Source organism: Peromyscus californicus, unplaced genomic scaffold, assembly GCF_007827085.1.
Source record: "Peromyscus californicus insignis strain IS unplaced genomic scaffold, ASM782708v3 Scaffold_4__1_contigs__length_199733344, whole genome shotgun sequence".
Taxonomy (NCBI): domain Eukaryota; kingdom Metazoa; phylum Chordata; class Mammalia; order Rodentia; family Cricetidae; genus Peromyscus; species Peromyscus californicus.
The window spans coordinates 163,841,827-163,865,555 of NW_026294562.1; the positions used below are offsets into that span (position 1 = coordinate 163,841,827).

The 23,729-nt window shown below is 43.1% G+C and overlaps 1 pseudogene; it reads left to right on the top strand.

Moving 5' to 3' along the window:
- Window positions 1-2,328: 2,328 nt before the first annotated feature.
- LOC128094525 (60S ribosomal protein L7a-like) lies at window positions 2,329-3,175 on the top strand (annotated as a pseudogene).
- The last annotated feature ends 20,554 nt before the right edge of the window (window positions 3,176-23,729 follow it).

The window sequence follows — 23,729 nt, forward strand, 5'->3', positions numbered from 1 at the left end:
TCCATGTCTTTAACTACAGAACGTTTATATCTGTGTACAGAAATATTATGACATGTAACACTACATATCAAACTTACAAAATTACAAAGAGGAAGATAATAATGATTTGTTACAATGAGGTGTTTTGAGTAGTCTTACAGTATTCGACAAGTCTAACAGATGTAAGAGCAATAGCATTTAAGAGGTCTGAGTGAGACCATTTATATTCTTTTCTTTTTTTTTTACAGGGTCTCCCTAAGTAGCCCTGGCTGTCTAGACTACATAGACCAGACTGGCCTCAAACTGGCCTGCTTCTGCCTCCCAAGTGCTGTGGTTAAAGGCATGCTCTATCACGCCCAGCCTTGAGACCATTTATATCCTTAATCTGACAGCACAATCAGTATAAATACACATCCTTCTCTATCAGACACACAGGAAGCAGGTGGAAAACAGCAACACTGAAAGCCTTAGCTTGTTTGCAGAAAAGTTTCATTTTTTTTGGTAGCAATTATGAATTCTAGAGAAATTACACAAGCATTTCTGAATACATTGAAAACAAAAGTCACATCTTAGTTACCACATAATGAAATTTCCATGATGAAAATGAGTTACAGAGTGTCTGTTACAGGAACATGTGTGGATAACAGATGAGAGGTTTGAAGGTGCAATGACTTTAAAAGGGAAGTAAAAATGGACTCTTAAGTAGGGAACTGATTTGAAATATGAAAGCAGCTGACAGGAAACAACTGAGGATGAGACATGACTTTAGTCAGTCCTCTGTAGAGACAGCATCAGGATTAGAATTGGGGCTAAGGTGGGTGTGGTGGGCTACACTTTTAATCCCAGAACTGGGGGAGGTAGAGACTGTCGGATGTCTGTGAGTCTGAGGCTAGCCTGATCTACAAAGTTCCAGGACAGGCAGTGCTGTCTCACAGAGGAACCCTGTCTCCAAAACAAACAAACAAACAAACAAACAAACAAACAAACAAACAAACATGTTGGGGAAAGTCACTGCAAATATTTGTACAAGATTATAGGATAATTACCTTTGCAATGACTTTTGGGAGTTTGAGTGACAGGGCAAATTTCTCTGAGGTGGAACTTCTATTGCAAGAAGACTTAGAATTATAGAAAGGAATAAGTGCCTACGCTGCTAGGAAATTGAAACATCGTCTAGAAGAGATGCAAATTAGTAAGTAAGTAAGTAAGTAAATACGTAAATAAATGGAAGAAACTTGTGAAAATAATACGGATAAAAGACAAGTATTGTCAAGAAAAACCAAAAAGATACAATTTAGTTAACTTGAAAGAAAGCCATGAGAAAAAGAAATCTGAACACCAAAGTCCTCTGTCTAAGAAAGGATAGACTGGGGAAGAGGAGCAGTGGGGTCATCAGAGCTGTTTGTTGCAGTGAGAGCTGAGTACTGGGAGCCTTACTCAGGGCAATGTGAATCCCAAAGGCATGAAGTGTCTTGGAAAGGCTGCCAAGCAGGAGCCATGACGGAATCAAGGACAGGGTAACAGGACTCTTCCTCCCAGTGGACATGAACCCATGGTGTCAATGACCCTGTTTACTGTGCATCATTTAGTGCACCCAAGAGGAAAACATTACTTTCCCAGATGAAATGTGAATCTCAGATATCTTGAGGAGGCTGAGAGTGTCAAGTCTGTATCTGAAGATGTGCATTTTCCCATAATTTTTTCTCAGAAAGTAAACTTGAGGACCAAGGAAGTTACAAGCATTGCAGCTCAGATGGAAAGGTATCCTGGCAGCTGGAATCCAAGGAATACCACAAAGTCACACTGCACAAGCCTCACACAAGGGATTGATTGGAATGGAAAAAACTAGGAGTGTTGCTGCCTCTGTTTGATTAAGAAACTGCAGCAAACTGAACAGGATAGACGGCTTATATAGAGCTTCTTGGGATGAGGGTGGAGCTTTCTGGGGTGGAGATTGGTGGGATTTCATGTGCAGAGACTGGGCTTTTTGCTCTGCATGGTGGGGGCAGGGCCCAGCAGTTAGGGCAGTTAGAGAATTCTGTGGGTGGAACCTGGCAGTTAGCAGTCCTCAGGGGAGGGCCATGGTCACAGGAAAGGGGGCTGTGTTATCATTAGATCACTTCCTGCTAAATCAGGGCATGGAGGTTCTTTGGGCAATCTTGATCTTCATCATCAGGATGTAACTGGGTGCTGCAGGTCTCTGGCTCTATAGCTAGAGGCTGGTAATCCTGTAATAGAAACTGGTTAAAAGTCTGGTTAGAAACCTCTTGGAGCCGTTGTTGAAGAAATCTAGAGAAGAAATTTCCAAGGCAGGGTACAACAAGTGGGATAAAGAAAAGAAGGAGCTCTCTCCTCCAGCCGAGCAAGATGCCCAAGGGAAAGAAGGCCAAGGGGAAGAAGGTGGCCCCGACACCCGCTGCTGCGAAGAAACAGGAGGCCAAAAAGGTGGTGAATCCTTTGTTTGAGAAAAGGCCTAAGAACTTCGGCATTGGGCAGGACATCCAGCCCAAAAGAGATCTCACACGCTTTGTCAAATGGCCCCGCTACATTAGGCTGCAGCGGCAAAGAACCATCCTCTATAAGCGACTCAATGTACCTCCTGCCATTAACCAGTTCACACAGGCCCTGGACCGGCAAACAGCTACCCGCTGCTTAAGCTTGCCCACAAGTACAGGCCAGAGACAAAGCAGGAGAAGAGGCAAAGGCCAGGCTGGCCCGTGCTGAGAAGAAAGCCGCTGGCAAAGGGGGCGTCCCAACTAAGAGACCACCTGTCCTCCGAGCGGGGGTCAGTACAGTCACCACCTTGGTGGAGAACAAGAAGGCTCAGCTGGTGGCGATTGCCCACGATGTAGACCCCATTGAGCTGGTGGTCTTCCTGCCTGCCCTGTGTCGAAAGATGGGGGTCCCCTACTGCATCATCAAGGGAAAGGCCAGGCTGGCCCTCCGGTCCACAGGAGGACATGCACCACTGTTGCCTTCACACAGGTTAACTCAGAAGACAAGGGTGCTCTGGCTAAGCTGGTGGAAGCTGTTAGGACAAATTACAATGACAGGTATGATGAGATCCATCGCCACTGGGGAGGCAATGTCCTGGGTCCTAAATCTGTGGCTCGGATTGCCAAGCTGGAAAAGGCAAAGGCCAAAGAACTCGCCACTAAATTGGGTTAAATGTACACTGCTAAGTTTTCTGTACATAAATATAAAATTACAAACTTAAAAAAAAAGAAGAAAAGAAGGAAAGAGGGTTGGGGAAGGATAGCATCCAGTTTCACATCAGACTGTCAATGATCTACTGGCCAGAGGCATCAATCTGTCTTTTAGGTTTTTGAAGGTCTGTCTGAAGTTGTTGGATCTTATCTTTTAAAGGACTGCTAAGGGCAGTCTACATCTGGCCAATGTGGATGGTGATCTGTAGTTTGATCATAGAGAAAGAAGGCATAGGGGACAGGTGTTTTAAAAGTTGGTTTAGGTGTCACAGGGATAAGTATCTCCTTTTGGTACCCGGTTGGTGAGCGGTCTCCAGACCCCACTGTGCAAGTGCTCTTGTTGAACCATAAGTATAGGTTTAACAATAGCATAGAGGGGAAAGAAATCTGAGACATTTCCATCACCCTAAATCACTTTCTAATACCTTCAGGACTTTCATGTACATGCCTTAAATCACTTTCTTATACCTCCAGAACTTGCATTTACATGACACTTTAAAACACTTTCTTATTCCTTCAGAACTTTCATTACACAACACTTTCTTACACCTTGAAACTTACTTAAGCTTTCATATCCTCAGGCAACACTTTCTTAGACCCTCAGAACTTAAGTTGTCCTCAGTGCTTCCTAAGATTTCACATTCTTACACTTTTATAACAGTTTCGGGTTCCTGTACGTATACACGAAGGTGCAGCTTTAATACCTTATGAAACAAGCATTGTTTTTTTAATTCTATCACAAACCCTGTTTTTATGATTTCTGTCTTCAGGAGAGGAATTGTACAGGAATAGAGAAAACATGCCCAGGTGATAAGGTGCACTGAAGGAGAGATGGAGAAGGGAGTTCTAGGGGGACTGAATCAGCCTTGACAGCCTGGGATAATTTCCTGACCCCATTACGGTGGGCTGTTGATTAGAGCGGAGAGTCACTTGGACGATAAACATTCATACGTAAGAACTAAGCAGATGGGTGCAGGTAAGAAGAAATAGAGAAGAGAGCATGTATAGATATAAGAGAATTTTGGATATTTTGTTTGTGCACTGGCAGAAGTCATTACTGAAACTCGAGGATGCCAATTTTGGCCCTCTGAATTGTACTAAGGCCAGAGAGAGTCTTTAATAAAATTGAGGTTGAGGAGGAAGAGGGGAAGGGTCCCAAAGTGAACTCCGCTGGAGGGAGTTTCTGTAAGCTCCAAGTGGGAGCAGAGAGACAGTGGGGACAAAGTTGCAGAGGCCCAGATGGGCAAAGGAAGTTTGATGAGCCTGGAAAGGCCCTCTCCTTACTCCAAAAATAGAAGAATGAGCACGAGATGGGTTCCCAGAACTTCTTCGGGACCAAAGACATGGGCCCAGTATCCAGAAGGAAGGATATGAATCACCCTGATACTGTGATAACTACCTGAGGCTCCCTGTCAGGGATGGTGGTAGTCAGGCCAAGGGAGCCCAGTCTTCCTCAGTGTTCATGGCCAGACCAGATGAAGGGCGATCTGGGCTTGAGGTCCCCATGCTGCAAGGGACATAGGGCAAATCCACACCCCAGTGCCCTTCTTAATGGCACCTTGGACATAGTCTGGGTGGTTTATGAGGGTTTGGACAGGCCCAGGATCAGGCCCCTTGACCCTCCTGACCGTATTTGAAACAAGGACACCAAGGTTCTTGGGCTTTAGGAGACCTGGGCTTTTGCTTTGGCTAGCTGAGAGGCCTCAGCCATCATCAGGTGTTTTTGTTTTGGGACTTTTTATTCTCTGCCATGGTACACCTTGAAGGCCACAGTTAAGACTTCTGCCTGTGGAGTCAGGGATCCTCTCCCTAGACATTTGAGTTTGGCCCTAATATTAGGGAAATTCTGGGAGAAGGAGTTCATAAGGAATTTCTCCCCACCTGTGGTATCTGGATGCAGAATGGTATATTGCAAGAGGGCCTTAAGGTGGTCTAGGAATTGAGATGGGTTTTCATGCTTTTCTTGGATGATCCCTTGGACTTTTTCGTAATTTACCACCTTAAGGGCAGCCTTGTGGATACTGACCTCCAGGCAAATTATAAGTTAATTCCTAGCTAGGAGGCCTCCAGGGATATTGTAATCCCATTCAGGGTCTTAATGGGGTCTGTCCTAGCCCTAACTGGGTAGGTGTATTCAGTTTTGTGGATTTCATCTGCATGGACCTTAGCCTGGTCCCTCATCCTATGCTCCTCTGGGAAAGATTGTTGGAGAGACTCATATAAACATCATGCAAGGTGAGGTTGTAAGACTGGGTAATATATTGGATATACAGTTGGTTTTCATAGAGCAAGGTCTCATGTGATAGTGGAGTACTCTGCTTTAATGCCACATACTCAGTGCTGACTGGTATGCAGCCTGTTGCTCAGGATGAAGAAAGGGAAACTATAGAAAGAGAAGGGACTCCTGATTGAGGTTGACAAGGGGAAGGTTCACTAGTGTGATAGAAAATAGTGGAGGAATTATTTGGTTTGGGCTTCATAGCTAGGAGTTGTTTCCTCCTTAGCTGGTTTATCCTAAAATGGCATCATACCACATGGTTCCTTGAAGATGACCTAAGTATAAATTTTAACTCTGAACCCCAGTTTACAGGCTGTTTAGATTTTAACCTTACCCAATATGCTTACAGATATTTGAGGCAAGATTTATACCTTATCACAAGATGTAGAGACTAAAACCAGAAGCGTATGGGGTGAGTACAACAGTCCCCATTGGGAGTAGTCTGTCCTTTCATTTGGTTTTGCTCTCCTTTCCCTCACACTGCAGGGGGCTCGCCTGCTGTAGGACAGAGAGTTTGGAGGAAATCTTTTACACAAGCATGCTTGGGGCAGAGGAGGGGGATTCAAACCCTAACTCCAGAGCCAGCTTTTAATTGAAGTGGGACAGTATAAAACAACGGTCCAGTGCCACTCATACCTAAAAGACACCTTAGTCCCTGTAAAACTGAATCCAGTAAGCTAGCAGAGAAGGCTCAAGGTAGGAATTTTTGGAACCCTGAACACAGACAGAGGACACTTGAGGAAGGAGCTGAGAGATGCACCAGCCAGTGAAGAGTGTGTGCAGGGTGTGAGTGTGTGCAGGGTGTGTGCATGCTGCTGCTGACCTACTCCTGTGCTTTCTCCCCCTCCTGCTGGGTCTCCTCCTAGCTCCCACTTTGCAACAAACTGACAGATCCATCTATGGTGACTTAAAAACCAGGACATTCACACAGTGTGTGGGGGTGGGGAGACTAGAAAAAACAAATAGGGCTTGGAGCAGAGAAACAGGGAATGGGGAAATCTCTTTCCATTTCCCAGATCACTCAGTATTTGTAAAGGTCCCAAATAACATTAGGATCTAAGGTACTGTTAGGTGGCCCTCTGGATTGATTATCTAAGGGGTATTGGAGCCAAATATGATTGCAAAACTGGATGAATTTAGGCTCCTCAGGTCAGGTGTCAGGTGGAGGCAGGAGGTTTTCTAAGATGCATCTGAAGGAGGAATGGGAGGGTATGGAGTGCTGAGTCCCGTGGATGGGAGAGGTGAGGGAAAAGGTCACTGCAGCCTGTAGTCTTGGGCATCCCCCGAACTCAGGAGGACAGAAGGAGGACCAAGCCATTCAGAGGGTTGTCACCCAACTCAAGGGTGGTCAAGTGTAGCAAGTTTAGCAAGGCTAAGCTGGTTGGGGAGACTTGGGTGCCTGGTACCAGGGCTTCCGTAGAAGCAAGAAGGCAAGAGAAAAGCACGCTCTAGGAGGGAGGGTCTCATCCAGAGCAAAGGGATGGAAAAGGAGGCTTTTGTGGCTTCTTTTTTTGGGGAAGAGAGGGAGAAAAGACAGGAAGGGATGCTGTGACCCAATTGGGCCTAAGAAAACTGTCTGATTGCAATTCCAAGGCTGGGGGAGTGTGGTCAGGTGAAGAGGGCCAGCCGTAGCCTTAAAGACGGTGGCTGGGGGGTACCTCCGCTTCCAAGTGTACTAGAGGGGTGCCGGACACTCAACGGTCACTTCCTCAGACTCAGGGAAACGATTACACTGACCAAAGGGAAAGCTTACCTAATTGACGCTGGTGGATGGGGTGCAGAGGAGTCAGTGAGGCAGAAGTTGAGTCTGTTGCGGGTGGACTGGAGAGGAGAGACAGGGTCCCAGTGCAGCTTAGACCATGAGGGGAAACACAGGCACTAGGAGAGCCTATCTGAGTCACAGCACCAAATTGTAAGCATTGCAGCTCGCGTGGAAAGGGATCCTGGCAGCCAAAAATACCACAAAGTCACACTGCACAACAAACCTCACACGAGAGATTTATTGGGAGGAAAAACAAAAAACAGGAGTGTGGCTGCCTCTGCTGGAGCAAGAAACCACAGCATACTAAACAGGATAGAGGGCTTATATAGAGCATCTTGGGAAGGGGGTGGAATTTTTCAGGGTGGAGCTTTGCGAGTGGAGATTGGTGGGATTTCATGACCAGAGATTGGGCTTTTTGCTATGCCGGGTGGGGACAGGGTCCAGCAGTTAGGGCAGTTAGAGTGTTCTGTGGGTGGAACCTGGCAGTAAGAGGTCCTCGGGGGAGGGGCTTCGCCACTCAAGTGGCTCCAGGGGCTTACAGCAGTCATTAAAAGTTTTAAGACAGTGGTGGGAATTATTACAGCTGTTAGAACAAGCTGAGCACTGAGCAGGGCCACAGAGAACACTCACACCGTTTCATTGGAGACTTTGGGCTTCTGCTCTTACGGTGTATATTAAGGTTCCTTAGAGAACATGACACCACACTTGGAGATGTATTTTGACCACGTAATATGGGGATTAGTCATGGTTGTATCACATGTTTTGCTGAAGAATAAGGTTTTATTCTAAGATTGCTTAGTTTTGCAAAACAGACCCTAGTCAATCATCTTCCAAATGTTTATGATTATATCCACAGACAGGTCCTGATTCTGCCTGGATCAGAGACACTTCCTATCAGAGGTGGATGGTTAATACAGAGATTCATAAGCATTCAAAGTGCTGAGGATAAGTGGGTATTAAGTCTGGATACCTAAATATGACATCCATTACATCCTCTGCAAGACCCAGAAAATACTGGGAGGAGAGTGGCAAACGTTCCAAGATCCAGAGGAGCGGTGTCATCAAGACCTGCATACAAAAAAGAGCAAAAAAGGGTGGTGGCTGGGTGTAGTGAGTTCCTTTAATCCCAGAACTTCGCAGGCAGAGCCAGGCAGATCTCTGTGAGTTCGAGGCCAGCCTGGTGTACAGAACAAAACCAGGACAGACACCAAAACTACATGGAGAAACCCTGTCTCAAAAAACCATAAAAGGAAAAAAAAGCTTACATACTTCAATGCATAATTGATGGTCTTTTTTTTCTTTTTTGGCAGGGTCTCTGTACACAGTTCTGGATGTCCTGGAACCCAGGCTGGCCTCAAACTCACAGAGATCTACCTGCATCAGACTCCAAAATGCTGAGATTAAATGTGTGTACCACCGTGCCTAGCTGCATGATTAAATGATCAATTTGATATCTCTCAAAATATTTTTTGAAGAAAACACAGGCATTTATTATAGGAACATTCTCAAAGCATGTTGGAAAAGGCCCACTCTGGCAGATGTGGTGGGGTGGAGATCACACAGTCCCCATTACTATTTTCCTGTGTGTCATCATCTAGGCCAGCTTTGCACCCTCTAAACAGGGGTCTTCTCCAAGTAACCAGACTCCATCAAGGACAGTCCTTTGCCTTTATGGCAAGGGCAGTTCTTATTCCCAGCAGGACCCCAACCCCCATCCCTATTCATGCATATCTTTGCTGAGTTTCAGGGATCACAGAAATGCCTTGCTGCATGAGGCAGGTGTTGCAGGACACTGGGGGACTAGAGTAAGGTGTCTTGAGCCTGGTGCACCCCAGTTCCATACAGTCCTCCTTCCCCTGATCTGCTGTAACACCAGCACTTGATGCTGCACTCAGGTCATGTGAACCTGCTTCTCCTCCTCATCTGTCTTTCCCTCACTAGACCCACCGAGAGTGCCTTTATCAGCAACTCCACTTTGTACACAGTGATGTTTACACTTTTAGAGATTCTTCAAAAGAGAGTTGTCCCTGTTCATCCATTTACCTGCTGTTTTTTTAATTTATTTTTTTACAGCTGAGTTATAATGTGTAAAGGTACTATGTTTTCCTTATCCATTTATCAGTTGATGTAGATCCAGTTTGAGTCTATTTCAAAGTTTTTGTGAATGTTGTTAAAATTGCATTAATTCCCTCTAATCTTGGATTTTTCCCAGGTGTATAAAACCAATGAATAGTGACAAAATAGTTAAACTATTGAAAGAACACAGCAAGAGGGTGCTGAGCGTGGCTTGTGTGCAGGAGAAGGCTGGGAGGAGGGGCCACAAAGAGACCTTTAATCAGTATATTAAGATACAATTCCATGGTACTGGACCCATGGATCACAGGTTCAGAGCAGTTGTTGCTCTCTCTTTGAACCATGATTCAATACCTGGTGCCCACATAGTGGCTCACAGCCATCTGTAATTCCAGCTACAGGGGATCTGGTGCCCTCTTCTGGCCTCTGCAAGCATAGCACACATGTGGTGCAGGCAAAACTCCAACACACATAAAATAAGTCTAAATAATGAGTGATACTTTAGGTTGCTGTGAAACCAAACTTCCTGGATTCACAATAAGCATGAGACTCTCCGTGACCAGCATCAGTGGAATTAGTTTTGGGTTGTATGGATTTTCCTTTACACTGTGTGAATATATGCTGCTGTGTTTGGTTTAATAAACAAGCTCCAGTAGCTGAACAGGAGAAGGGTAGGTGGGAGAGCCAAACTGACAGTGCTGGCAGGAAGAAGGGTGGAGTCTAGAGTTGTGAGGAGATGCAGAGAGAAGCAAGATGGCCATGCCACACTGAGAAAAGTTACCAAGCCACGTGGCCAAGCATAGATAAGATTATGGGTTAATTTAGATGTAAGAGTTAGCAACAAGCCTGAGCTATCGGCCAAGCATTTATAATTAAGTTTCTGATTGGTTGTTTGGGATCAGCTGTAGGCACAGGAAAACTCTTCTTACAGGTCTGCATGCTCATGTGCACATTTGTGCTTGGGCATGTGGGGGCCAGATATCAGTCTTGGTATCTTTCCTTATAAGCCTGTTTTTAATATTTCTTGATTTTTAAAATAACATTTTAGATCCATCCTCAGAAAGACAAACATGGTATGTACTCACTCATAGCAGGATACTAGACATGAAACAAGGATGATTTGTCTGCTACTCACATCACCAGGGAGGCTACCTGGAAAACAGGACCCCACGAAAGACACAGGGATTGCCCAATGACAGAGAAATGGAATGAGATCTACATGAACAGCCTGGACATGAGTGGGGGTAATGAAAGGCAAGGGTCGAGGGAAAGAGAGCTTGGGAGAGCGGGAGATCCCAGCTGGATCAACAACAGAGAGGGAGAACAAGGAATAGGAGACCATGGCAAATGAAGACCACATGAGAATAGGAAGAAGCAAAGTGCTAGAGAGGCCCACAGAAATCCACAAAGATACCCACACAACAGACTGCTGGCAATGGTCGAGAGACAGCCCGAACTGACCTACTCTGGTGATGGGATGGCCAAACACCCTAATTGTCGTGCTAGAAACCTCATCCAACTACTGAGGGATCTGGATGCAGAGATCCATGACTAGGCCCTGGGTGGATCTCTGGGAGTCCAATTAACGAGAATGAGGGTTTATATGAGCGAGAATTGTTGAGACCAAGGTTGGATAAAGCACAGGGACAAATAGCCAAATGAATGGAAACACATGAACTATGAACCAATGGCTGAGGGGTCCCCACTGGATCAGGCCCTCCGAATGGGTGAGACAGTTGAGTGGCTTGATCTGTTTGGGAGGCATCCAGGCAGTGGGACCAGATCTTGTGCTCATTGCATGAGTTGGCTGTTTGAAACCTGGGGCCTATGCAGGATTGTTTGGCTCGGCCTGGGAGGAGGGGACTAGACCTACCTGGACTGAGTCTACCAGGTTGACCTCAGTCTGTGGGGAAGGCTTTGCCCTGGAGGAGATGGGAATGGGGGGGGGGTTGGGGGGAAGGTGAGGGGGACGGGAGGGGGGAGAACAAGGAAATCCGTGGCTGATATGTAGAACTGAATTGTATTGCAAAATAAATTAAAATAAATAAAAAAATGCAAAAAAATAACATTTTATTTATGAGTTTGAAAATTGCATACAATGTATCATGTCCCCTACCCATTCCAACTTTCTCCAACTTCCCATAACAACTTCCAGACACATCTCTCTCCTAACTTCATATCCTTTTTTAAAAAATTAACTTGTTTCATCCACTCAGTGCTGTCTGTGTGCTCACAGTTGTGAGACCGTTCAGTCTGGCATGGGCAGTCTGCCAGTATGTACCCTCCTACAGAAAAATGACTCTCCTCTCTTAGTGGCCATCAACTGCCTGTTGCCCCAAGTGTATGATTGGGGCTTTAGTAGTGTTTCTCTCATTCCCTGCTAGGTTTTTAAAAATTCTTATTTTCAGGGCTGGAGAGATGGCTGAGATGTTAAGAGCACTGGCTGTTCTTCCAGAGGTCCTGAGTTCAATTCCCAGCAACCACATGGTGGCTTCCTCCATTCATAATGAGATCTAGTGCCCTCTTCTGGCCTGCAGGCAGAACATGGTATGCATAATAAATATATCTTAAAAAATTCTTGTTTTCACACAATATATTTTATGTTTTTTTTGTTCTCTGCCAACTCCTCCAAGATCCTCTTCATGTCCCTAACCAACCAACTTCATGTCCTCTCTCTCCTTCCTCTTTTCCAAAACAAAAACAATGAATGAAAAACAAACTTTTGACTGTTGTAAGCCTCTACCTGGGGTTCTGAGAACTGAATCTCAATACTCTGGAAGGGCAGCAAGTGCTCCAATGAGTCATTATTAAGCCCCTCAAAAATATTTTCTTATTTTTTTTATTTTATGTATTTGAATGTTTGCCTGAATGAATGAATGTGTACTATGTGCATGTCTGGTGCTGGTGGAGGTTAGAAGAGAGTTCCAGATCCCCTGGAACTGGAGTTACAGACAGTTGTAAACAACCATGTAGGTGCTGGGAACTGAACCTGGGTCCTGTAAAAGGGCAATAAATGCTCTTAACCACTGAACCATCTCTCACGCCCCTTAGAATTTTTTCATTAATACTTAGAAAAATTCATATAATGTGTTTTGATCACAATCATTCCTCACTCTCCCCCCTAATTCCTCCCAGATCTTTCCCTCACTCCTTTTCATGTTCATGTTCCCTTAAAAAAATCCAATGGGTCCAATTTGTGCTATCCATAAACTCCTGGGTGTGGGGTCATCTATAGGAAAATGGTCAACTTACTAGGGGCCACAACCTTAAAGACTATTGTCTCTGTCTCTACATCAGAAGCCCTCAACTGTCAATAGCTTGTCATTAGAGGGTGGGGATTCATGATCGATCCCCAATGCTGGTATGTTGAACTGCTTTGAATTTGTGAAGGTCACCACAGCTGCTGTGAGTTCATATTTACAACAGCCATATCAGGTCTCTTGATCAGCACTCACAGTGCTCTTCCTTATTTTCAGCCTTATGTCCTTTCTGAGCTTCTTCTGTTGCCTTTGAGACAAGATATCCCATGGGACTTGGGTATCATCAATTAGGCTATACTGACTGGCCTGAGGGGATCAGAAATCTTGGTGTCCTCACATTCCTATTGCTGCAGCTACAAAGACATGCCCCTGTGCCTTGGTCCTTACCTGGGTGCTGTGGATCACACTTAGGTCCTCAATCTTTTGCAGAAAGTACTTTACCATCTATGTTCATGTGGAGCCCTTTGGATCAATGCCAAAGAATGTTACAACTGTGTCACAAAGTAGGTATTTCTTTTTCTTAGTTTAATTTTTATTTATTTAAAAATATTGTTTGTTTTTTTGTGTATATGGTTTTAGAGCTCACCATTCTGCATTGGACAAAACCCATAATGGGGGGCTCATACCTGGAAAAAGGTAATTCTCCTTCTCCAAGCCATCATTAACTGTCTGTAGTTTTCTGTCTTGGAATGATCTCTCAGCAATATATATCCCCATATATATGAGTACTGAGGACACACATATATGTATCTGTGCACACACATACACACATATATAATCAAAGAAAAAGAAGTTATCAACTTGAGAGTTGGAGGTCATGGCAGAGGTGTTAGGAAGAACAGCTGGAAGAGTCTCAAAGTAAGAACGGTTAGGGGGAATGTGATGTCATTCTAACTGGGGCAAGATGGAATTTCACTGTGGTTTGGATTTACACTTATTTGATGTCTAGTTTATCTAAATATACATATACATGTTATAAAGTACACACTATACAGACTTTTTATTTAAAATGTTTTTCATACAATATATTTTGATCATGTTTTCCCTTCCCTCAACTCCTCTCAGATCCTCCCCACTTCTCTGCCAGAATTTTTTACATGAGTGCTTTATTTATGTCCTTTTTACCCCTCCCTCTCCCCCTCCAACACCTCCTATGTCCCTCCCCTGCTCCCTCTCAGATTAGAGGGACCTAATAATCTTCATGACCTCATCTTCTTCAGTTATTATTGTTATATATGCTCATTGAGTTTTGTTTGGTTTTTTTAAGATGAGGTTTCTTTGTGTAGTACTGGCTGTCCCAGAACTCACTCTGTAGAGTAGGCTGGACTTGAACTCACAAAGATCCACCTGCCTCTGTTTCCTGAGTGCTGGCATTAAAGGTGTTTGTCACCACCACCCAGCTGCTCATTGACCTTTTCTGTTTTGTATTTGATATCTGTCTGTTTATTTCAGTAGCCCATTCACTGGTTGGGTTGTTTATTTTCTCTAATTCTTAGAGTTCTTTTAACTTTATATATTCTTATATATCCTCTATCAGTTGTTATAGGTAGCAATGATTTTTTCCCATTCTGGGGGCTTTTTCTTCACTTGATTTACTTTCCTTTGCTGTAAAGAAACTTTTTAATTATTTGAGGTCATGTTTGTCAACTTTTGACATTGATTCTTGTGGGACTGGAGTCCTATTCAGAAAGTATTTTTTGTGTCTACCTCTTATTGCTTTCTTTTATTTTTCCTCTAATAGTTTCAGAACTTTGGGTCCTGTATCAAGATTTAAAATCTAATTTGAGATTTCTCCAAATTCTTTATGTGGGCACTAGGTGCTATGAACTTTCTTTACACTAGCTACTTAACAGTACACCTGAAGGCTCTAGAACAAAAAGAAGCAAACTCAGTCAGGAGGAGTAGATAACAGGTAATAATCAAAGTGAGAGCTGAAATCATTAAAATAGAAACAAAGAGAGCAATACAAAAAAAATCAATGAAACAAAGAGTTGGTTCCTTGAGAAAATCAATAAGATAGACAAACACCTGTCCAAACTAACAAAAAGGCAAAGAGACAATATCCAAATTAACAAAATTAGAAATGAAATGGGGGACATAACAACAGACACTGAGGAAATCCAGAGAACCATCAGGTCATACTTCAAAAACCTGTACTCCACAGAATTGGAAAATGAAAAGAAATGGATAATTTTCTGGATAAGTACCACATACCAAAATTAAATCAAGAGCAGATAAACAATTTAAATAGACCTATAACCCCTATGGAAGTAGAAGCAGTCATTAAAAGTCTCCCCTCCCCCAAAAAAGTCCAGGGCCCATGGTTTCAGTGCAGAATTCTACCAGAATTTCAAAGAAGTGCTAATACCAATACTCCTCAAATTGTTCCAAACAATAGAAACAGAAGGAACTTTGTCAAGCTCTTTTCATGAGGCTACAGTTACCTTGAAAACCAAACCACACAAAGATGCTGCAAAGAAAGAGAATTACAGACCTGTCTCCCCCATGACCATTGATGCAAAAATACTCAGTAAAATACTTGAAAACTGAATCCAAGAACACATAAAAAATCATCCACTATGATCAAGTAGGCTTCATTCCAGAGATGTAGGAGTAGGTCAACATACAACAATCTGTCAATATAACCCACCATATAAACAAACTGAAAGAAAAAAACCACATGATCATCTCATTAGATCCTGAAAAAAGATGCTTCTACAAAATCCAACACCCCTTCATGATAAAGGTCTTGGAGAGATTAGGGATACAAGGAACATACCTAAGCATAATAAAGGCAATTTACAACCAACATCAAATGAAATGGAGAGAAACTCAAGGTGATTCCACTAAAACCATGAACAAGATAAGATTGCCCACTCTCTCCATATCTATTCAACATAGTACTCAAAGTTCTAGCTAGAGCAATAACGCAACAAAAGGAGATCAAGTGGATACAAATTGGAAAGGAAGAAGTCAAAGTTTTGCTATTTGCAGATGATATGTTAGTATACATAAATTGCCCCAAGAATTCTACCGGGGAACTCCTATAGCTGATACACACCTTCAGTAATGTAGTAGGATACAATATTGACTTAAAAAAAGGCAACCCTCCTATATACCAAAGAGAAATGGGCCAAGAAAGAAATCAGAGAAACATCACCCTTTACAATACCCACAAATAATATAAAATACCTTGAGATAACTATAGGAAAAATTGCTAAACAGTCTTATAAATAAAAAACCTGGAGCCAGATATTGGGGTTAAAACCTTCAAGATCAGAGGAATAGGAAAAACCACAGCCACCCTCACCTTACCAACGCCTCAATCTCCAAAGAGACCTACTTTCTATACAACCATGACTATATGCCTTTCTGTTCTGCCATCTCATTTCCTCTCTCTGCCCAGCTATATCACTTCCTCTTCCTGCCCAGCTCTGTCACTTCCTGTCTGTCTGTACAGACCTCCAGACCTTTATGGCTAACTAGTGTTGGAATTTGAGGCATGTGCTACCACACCTGGCTCTGTTCCCAGTGTGGCCTTGAACTCACAGAGATCCAGATGGATCCCTGCCTCCTGAGTGACAGGATTAAAGGCGTGTGCTACCATTGCCTGACTTCTATGTTTAATATAGTGGCTGGCTTTTTTCTCTGATCTTCAGATAAACTTTATTAGGGTGTACAATATTTTGGAGGACACAATACATCACCACAGATAACTAGTCAAACATGAAAGACCTGTATGACAAGAACTTTAAGTCTTTGAAGAAAGAAATGGAAGAAGATATCAGAAAATGGAAAGATCTCCCATGCTCTTGGATAGACAAGATCAATATAATAAAAATGTCAATCTTACTAAAAGCAATCTACAGATTGAGTGCAATTTCCACCAATGTCCCAACAATTCTTCACAGACCTCATAAGAACAATACTCAACTTTATAGGGAAAAACAAGAAGCCCAGGATAGTTTTTTAAAACATAAAACAATCATGTACAAAAGGAACTTCTGGAGGTGTCACCATCTCTGACATCAAACTCTACTACAGTGTTATAGTAATTAAAACAACTTGGTATGGCATAAAAACTGACATGTGGACCAATGGAATTGAATTGAAGACTCTGACTTTAACCCACAAACCTAAGAACACCTGATTTTTGATAAAGAAGCCAAAACTGTACAATGGAAAAAAGAAAGCATCTTCAACAAATGGTGCTGACATAACTGAATGTCAACATGTAGAAGATTGCAAATAGATCCATATTTATTGCCATGCACAAAACCCAAGTCCAAGTGGATCAAAGACCTCAACATAATTCCAGTTGCACTGAACTTGATAGAAGAGAAAGTAAGAAGTAGCCTTGAATGCATTGGCACAGGAGACCACTTCCTAAATATAACATCAGTAGCACAGACACTGAGAGCAACAATAAGTAATCAGGACCTCCTGAAACTGAGAAGATTCTGTAAGGCAAAGGACACAGTAAATAAGACAAATTGACAGCCTACAGAATGGGAAAAGATCTTCACCATCCCCACATCTGACAGAGAGCTGATCTCTAAAATATATAAAGAACTCAAGAAACTAGACATCAAAATACCAAACAATCCAATTTAAAAACGGGGTACAGAGGATTCTATGAGCAAGGGACATCGAGATCATGATGGGAAAATGTATAGAGACGGCCAGCCAAACTATTAGAAACCCATGAACTGTGGACCAATAGCTGAGGTGCCCCCATGGTACTGGGCTAGGCCCTCTGGATAGATAGACAGTTGTTTAGCTTGAACTGTTTAGGGGCTCGCCAGGCAGTGGGATCAGCATCCATCCCTGGTGCATGAGTGGGCTTTTTGGAGCCCAGTGCCAATGGTGGGACACTTTGTGCAGCCTTGGTGCAGGGAGGAGGAGCTTGGACCTGCCTCAACTGAGTGTACCAGGCTCTGCTGACTCTCCATGGGAGACTTTGCCTTGGAGGAGGTGGGAATGGGGGGTGGTTTGGAGGGAAGGCTGGAGGGCAGGAGGAAGGAGGAGAGGGGAATCTGTGGTTGATATGTAAAATGAATAGAAAATCTCTTAATAATAATAAAAAATAAGAAAATAAAAAAATGGGGTGCTGTGGGATGGTCTGTATGTCAAGTGTGTTGCTGATTGGTCAATAAATAAATCACTGATTGGCCAGTGGCCAGGCAGGAAGTATAGGTGGGACAAGGAGGAGAATAAAACTGGGAAATGGAAGGCTGAGACAGAGAGACACTGCCAGCCGCCACGATGAGAAACAGCATGTGAAGATGCCGGTAAGCCACGAAGCCATGTGGCAAGGTATAGATTAATGGAAATGGATTAATTTAAGCTGTAAGAAGAGTTAGCAAGAAGCCTGCAATGGCCATACAGTTTGTAAGCAATATAAGTCTCTGTGTTTACTTAGTTGGGTCTGATGGCTGTGGGACTGGCAGGTGATAGAGATTTGTCCTGACTGTGGGCCAGGCAGGAAAACTTTAGCTACAATGGGGTACAGAGCTAAACAGAATTCTCAACAGAAGAATCTGAAATGGCTCAAAGATGTTTAGGGAATTGTTCAACATCCTTAGCCATCAGGGAAATGCAAATCAAAATGGCTCTGAGATACCATCTTATACCTGTCAGAGTGGCTAAGATTAAAAACACTGAGGACAACCTATGTTGGAGAGGATGTGGAGTAAGGGGAACTCTTCTCCACTGCTGGTAGGAGTGCAAACTTTTACAGCCACTTTCAAAATCAGTATGGTGGTTTCTCAGAACATTGGGAATCAATCTACCTCAAGAACCAGTGATGCCACTCTTGAGAATGCTCAATCATACCACAAGGACATTTGCTCAGCTATGTTTATAGCAGCATTATTTGTAATAGCCAGAACCTGGAAACAACCTAGATGCCCCTCAACTGAAGAATGGATAAAGAAAATGTGGTCCATTTACACAATGGAGTATTACTCAGCTGTAAAAAGCAATGACATCATGAAATTTGTAGGCAAATGGATAGATTTAAAAAAAAAATTCTGAGTGAGGTAGCCCAGACCCAGAAAGACAAGCACACTATGTTCTCACTCATAGGTGGATATTAGATGTAAAACAAAGGATAACCAGACCACAATCCACAGCTCCAGAGAAACTAGGTTTCAAGGATTATCCTAAGAGGGTCACACTTGGAGCTCCCCAGGAAGCAAAAGTATTTAAGACCTCTTAGGTAAACTGGGAAGGGTGTAGAAGGGAAGGTATGGGGGATGGGAACAGAAGGGACTGTGATGACTGAGTGGAGGGAGGGACGGAGAATCAGAGCAATGAAAGAAATATCTTTGTAGAGTGCTGCAAAAATATATGTGAAGTAGAGATTCAGCTGATGATGACAAAGCTATACCTGGAAGAGTTAAGAACTCTTCCAGAGGATAAGGCCAAGGCTCAAAGTGTCTTGGTGATAATTGGCTTTTGATTATTAGCTGTTTTCTGCTATGAATTTCTCATGTGCTATTGTAGCTTTTCCATCAATCATTGGGCACAATTTCCCCTCTACAATTAAAGTATTTGTACAACTTTCTCCAATTGTGCTACAACAGACACAGTCAAGACCCCTAATTTCAGGCCTTTCTGTAATTATTGTCATTAGCAGCATCCAGCCAGGAACATCTTCAGACAGAGGAAAGTATCTGAGATACCTCACAGATTCTCTAAGAACAGACTTAAGCATCCAGACTGTTTGAGAAGTCCTGGCAGATGTGCTAAGTAAGCTTAACTTTCTCCTTTCCCAAATCTTATCTCTAGTTTTAGATTTTTTAAAAAAATTACCAGGTACATCTAGCTGTGATGGAAGTTGCCTAGCCAAGTTGTCTAGTGACCGAGTACACTTCTCCTGCCCTCTCAGAAAATGGTAGATAGCTTGAACAGATAAGGAGCCATGAAAAAAAGAAGGCAGTTTTACTTGTACCCATGACCCAGTGACTTATAGGTTCTATAAATTCTTAACATTTTAACTAAACACTTCTAAGAATATAGTTTGAGCACATAAACCCCCTTTGCTTAAATATTAACCAAATTTAGCCCTTAGATGATTCATTTCCCTATTAGTCACTTTCCTTTTGGGTTGCAGATGATAGCTGATAATTACTGCTCTTTTGTGTGGATTTATTACCCCTCCTTTTGACCCTGAGGGAATTCAAGCCTGGTGATCTTGCCTTAGCCAGAGCATTGCTATTGCATGGGTATGTAACTGTAATCCTCAGAGACTTGAGGACAACATTTACTGTAAAACTAGATGGAGAACTAGAGGGATGAGATGGAAGATGAGGAAGAGCTAGATGAGAAAGAACTAGGTGGGTAAGAATGAGATGAGAAAGACCAAGATGGGGTAGAACTAAGATGAAGGAACTAAGACAGCATTTAGAGGGTACAGCGGATAAATGCAGAGAGAAATCCAGCAAGAAAGGAGCTAGGCATGTGAACAGAATGGAAGCTGTATATAGAGAGAACTGACTCAGAAGAATAAAGTGAATGGACTAAGAATTTCACATATGCAGATTCATTTCATATCATCTAAGGTTAGATTATCAGATTGTTGTAGATTCTTCCACAGACCCTGGGAGAAGGCTATTGAGGGGCTAAACCCCAATAGTCCCCATTAGTAGAGGAAACCATTAGGGCATTAGGGAGAAACCTGATGCTAGGGAAATCCCTAGGAATCCACAGGATAATACTAGCTGAGACTTCTAGCAATAATGAAGAGGGTACCTGAACTTACCTTCTCCTTTAATCAGATTAGTGACTACCCTAATTGTTATCATATAACCTACATCCAGTAAATGATGGAAGCAGATGCAGTGATCCACAGCAAAGCACTAGGCTGAACTCCTAGACTTCAGTTGAAGAGGAGAAGGGATCACAGGAGCAAGTGAGATCAAGATCATGATGGGGAAAACCACAGAGACAGCTGACCCAAGCTGGTGGGAGCTCATGGACTCTGGCTTGTCAGCTGGGAAACATGCATGGGACTGAACTAGGCCCTCTGATTGTGGGTAACAATTATGAGTTATGTGACTAGATCTGTTTGGGGATCCCCTGGCAGTAGGACCATGACTTATGCTGGGTGCATGAAATGGCTTTTTGGAACACATTCCCTAGGGTGGGATACTTTGTTCAGTCTTGACACAGCAGGAAGGGGACTGGTCCTGCCTCAACTTAGTATGCCAAACTCTGTTGACTCCCCAAGGGAGGTCTTACCCTCTCTGAGGAATGAATGGGGGGGGGGTGGGATGGGGAAAGGTGGAGGGTTGGAGAAGGGGAGGGAGGGGGAACTGGGATTGGTATGTAAAATGAAAAAAACTTAAAAAAATAAAGAGAAAAAAACCTGTGTGGGTTGAGCAATGGCCTTTAATATCAGAGAAACTGCAGGCCTTAGAACAGCTGGTATAGGAGCAGCTAAATGCTCAGCATATTGAAGAATCAACCAGCCTTTGGAACTCTCCTGCATTTGTTATTAAAATGAAATCTGGAAAATGGAGACTGGTAACAGATCTAAGAGCTATTAATAAGATGATTCAGGCAATGGACTCTATAGTCTGGAATTTCTTTGCCTTCTCTGTTACCTAAAGAATGGCCCCTTATAGTTATTGATTTAAAAGATTATTTCTTCACTATACCTTTACAAGAAAAAGACAAAGAAACATTTGCCTTCATGGTGCTGACATATAATAATTCTCAGCCTGTTAAGAGAGATCAGTGGAAGGTCCCCCCACAGGGAATGTTAAATAGCCCACCCTATGCCAATATTTTCTAAGTCATTCATTGGAAATGATATGCAGGCAATTTCCTCAATCTATAATTTACCATTACATGGACAGCAACTTACTAGCTGATTCAAATGCAGATACTTTAGAAAGAATGTTTGAAAAAGTAAAGAAAAATTTGCCTAGTTGGGATTACAAATTGCTCCTGAAAAAATACAAGGAGGATATTCTATTAATTATTTAGGATATAAAATAGGTCTACAAAAAGTTAGACCCCAAAAGGTGCAAATTAGGAGAGAACAATTGCGGATTCTTAATGACTTTCAAAGATTGTTAGGAGAAAATGGCCCATCAATGGCCCACTATTAGAGTAGAAAATCAAGAACTGATTAATTTTTTCAAAACCTTAAATGATGACAAGGACTTAAGTATTCCAAGAGAATTATCATCTGAAGTTGAGAGAGAATTGGCTTTGGTGGAAAAGAAATTACAGGATGCACATGTGGATTGTCTGGATCCAGAGCTTGATTGCATTATGGTTATTTTACCCTCTACACATTTTCCTACAGGAATATTCATGTAGATGGAAGATATTAGCTTAGAATGGATCTTTCTTTTTTTTTTTTTTTTTTTTTTTTACCACATAAACAGTAAAAAAAGCCCATCTTGCTCCAGACTTCCCTTTTACAACACTGGTGAGTGCCCGTCCTTGCCCCAGACTCCATCCCTGGGCACCAGCCACTCCAGGGAAGACCTGCCCAACTCGGCCCCAGGTTCTGGCCACCGGGCAGGTTCCCTGCTAGCCCCACCGGGAAGGATCCCCTTCTCCAAGACCCCTGGCAGACCCTGCAGTCTCCACGCCCTGGCCCCACGCCCATCCGCCTGAGCCCCAAGCCTCTTCCTGAGACTTAGAGGCCGGCCCCCACCTCCCATCTTGCTCCAGACTTCCCTTTTACAACACTCGTGAGTGCCCGTCCTTGCCCCAGACCCCATCCCTGGGCACCAGCCACTCCAGGGAAGACCTGCCCAACTCGGCCCCAGGTTCTGGCCACCAGGCAGGTTCCCTGCTAGCCCCACCGGGAAGGATCCCCTTCTCCAAGACCCCTGGCAGACCCTGCAGTCTCCACGCCCTGGCCCCACGCCCATCCGCCTGAGCCCCAAGCCTCTTCCTGAGACTTAGAGGCCGGCCCCCAGCTCCCATTTTGCTCCGGACTTCCCTTTTGGAACACTGACTTCCCTTTTGGAACACTGGTCTGTCTGAACCAAGTGTGCGGATAAGGCCAAGAACGAACCACAAGGAGATGGGCAGACGTCAAGGCAGAAACATATACAACAAAATGAATAGCAATACAGCATCACCAGGCCCTAGCCCTCCTCCAACACCTAGACCTGAACATCAGAAATTGGAAGAAGCAGAAGAAAACAGCCTCATGAATGACATCATGAAGAAGCTACAGGCTTGCGTAGAGGAAAAGACAAAAAAATGTGAAGAACGCTGTAAACAACTAGAGGAAAGGGCAAACAAATTAGAAGAAATCAATAAAGTCCTGGAAGAAAACAATAAAATACTGAGAGAAAATCAAGAAAAATCAATGAAACAAATGAAGGAAACAGTCGAAGACCTGAAAAGGGAAATAGAAAAAATGAAGAAGACACAAACAGAGGGAATGCTGGAAATAGAAAATCTGAGAAAACGATTGGGAACTTCAGATGCAAGTATAATCAACAGAATGCAAGAGATGGAAGAGAGGATCTCTAGCGTTGAAGATACAGTAGAAGAAATACATTCATCAGTCAAAGAAAACACTAAAGCCAACAAAGTCATGAACCAAAATGTCCAAGAAATTTGGGACACCATGAAAAGACCAAACCTAAGAATAATAGGGGTCGAAGAAGGAGAAGAATACCAACTCAAGGGCACAGAAAATATATTCAACAAGATCATAGAAGAAAACTTTCCCAACTTAAAGAAGGAAATGCCTATGAAGCTACAAGAAGCTTATAGAACACCAAACAGACTAGACCCCCCAAAAAAGTCCCCTCGCCACATAATAGTTAAACAACTAAACGTACAGAATAAAGAAAGAATATTAAGAGCAGCAAAGGAAAAAGGCCAAGTGACATATAAAGGCAAACCCATCAGAATAACACCCGATTTCTCAATGGAGACTTTGAAAGCCAGAAGAACCTGGACAGATGTAATGCAGACACTAAGAGACCATGGATGTCAACCTAGACTAATATACCCAGCAAAACTTTCAATCACCATAGATGGAGTGAACAAGACATTCCATGACAAAGCCAGATTTAAACAATACTTATCCACAAACCCAGCCCTACAGAAAGCACTAGAAGGAAAATTCCAACCTAAGGAAGTCAGATACACCCTCGAAAACACAGGCAACAGATAAAGCCACAGCA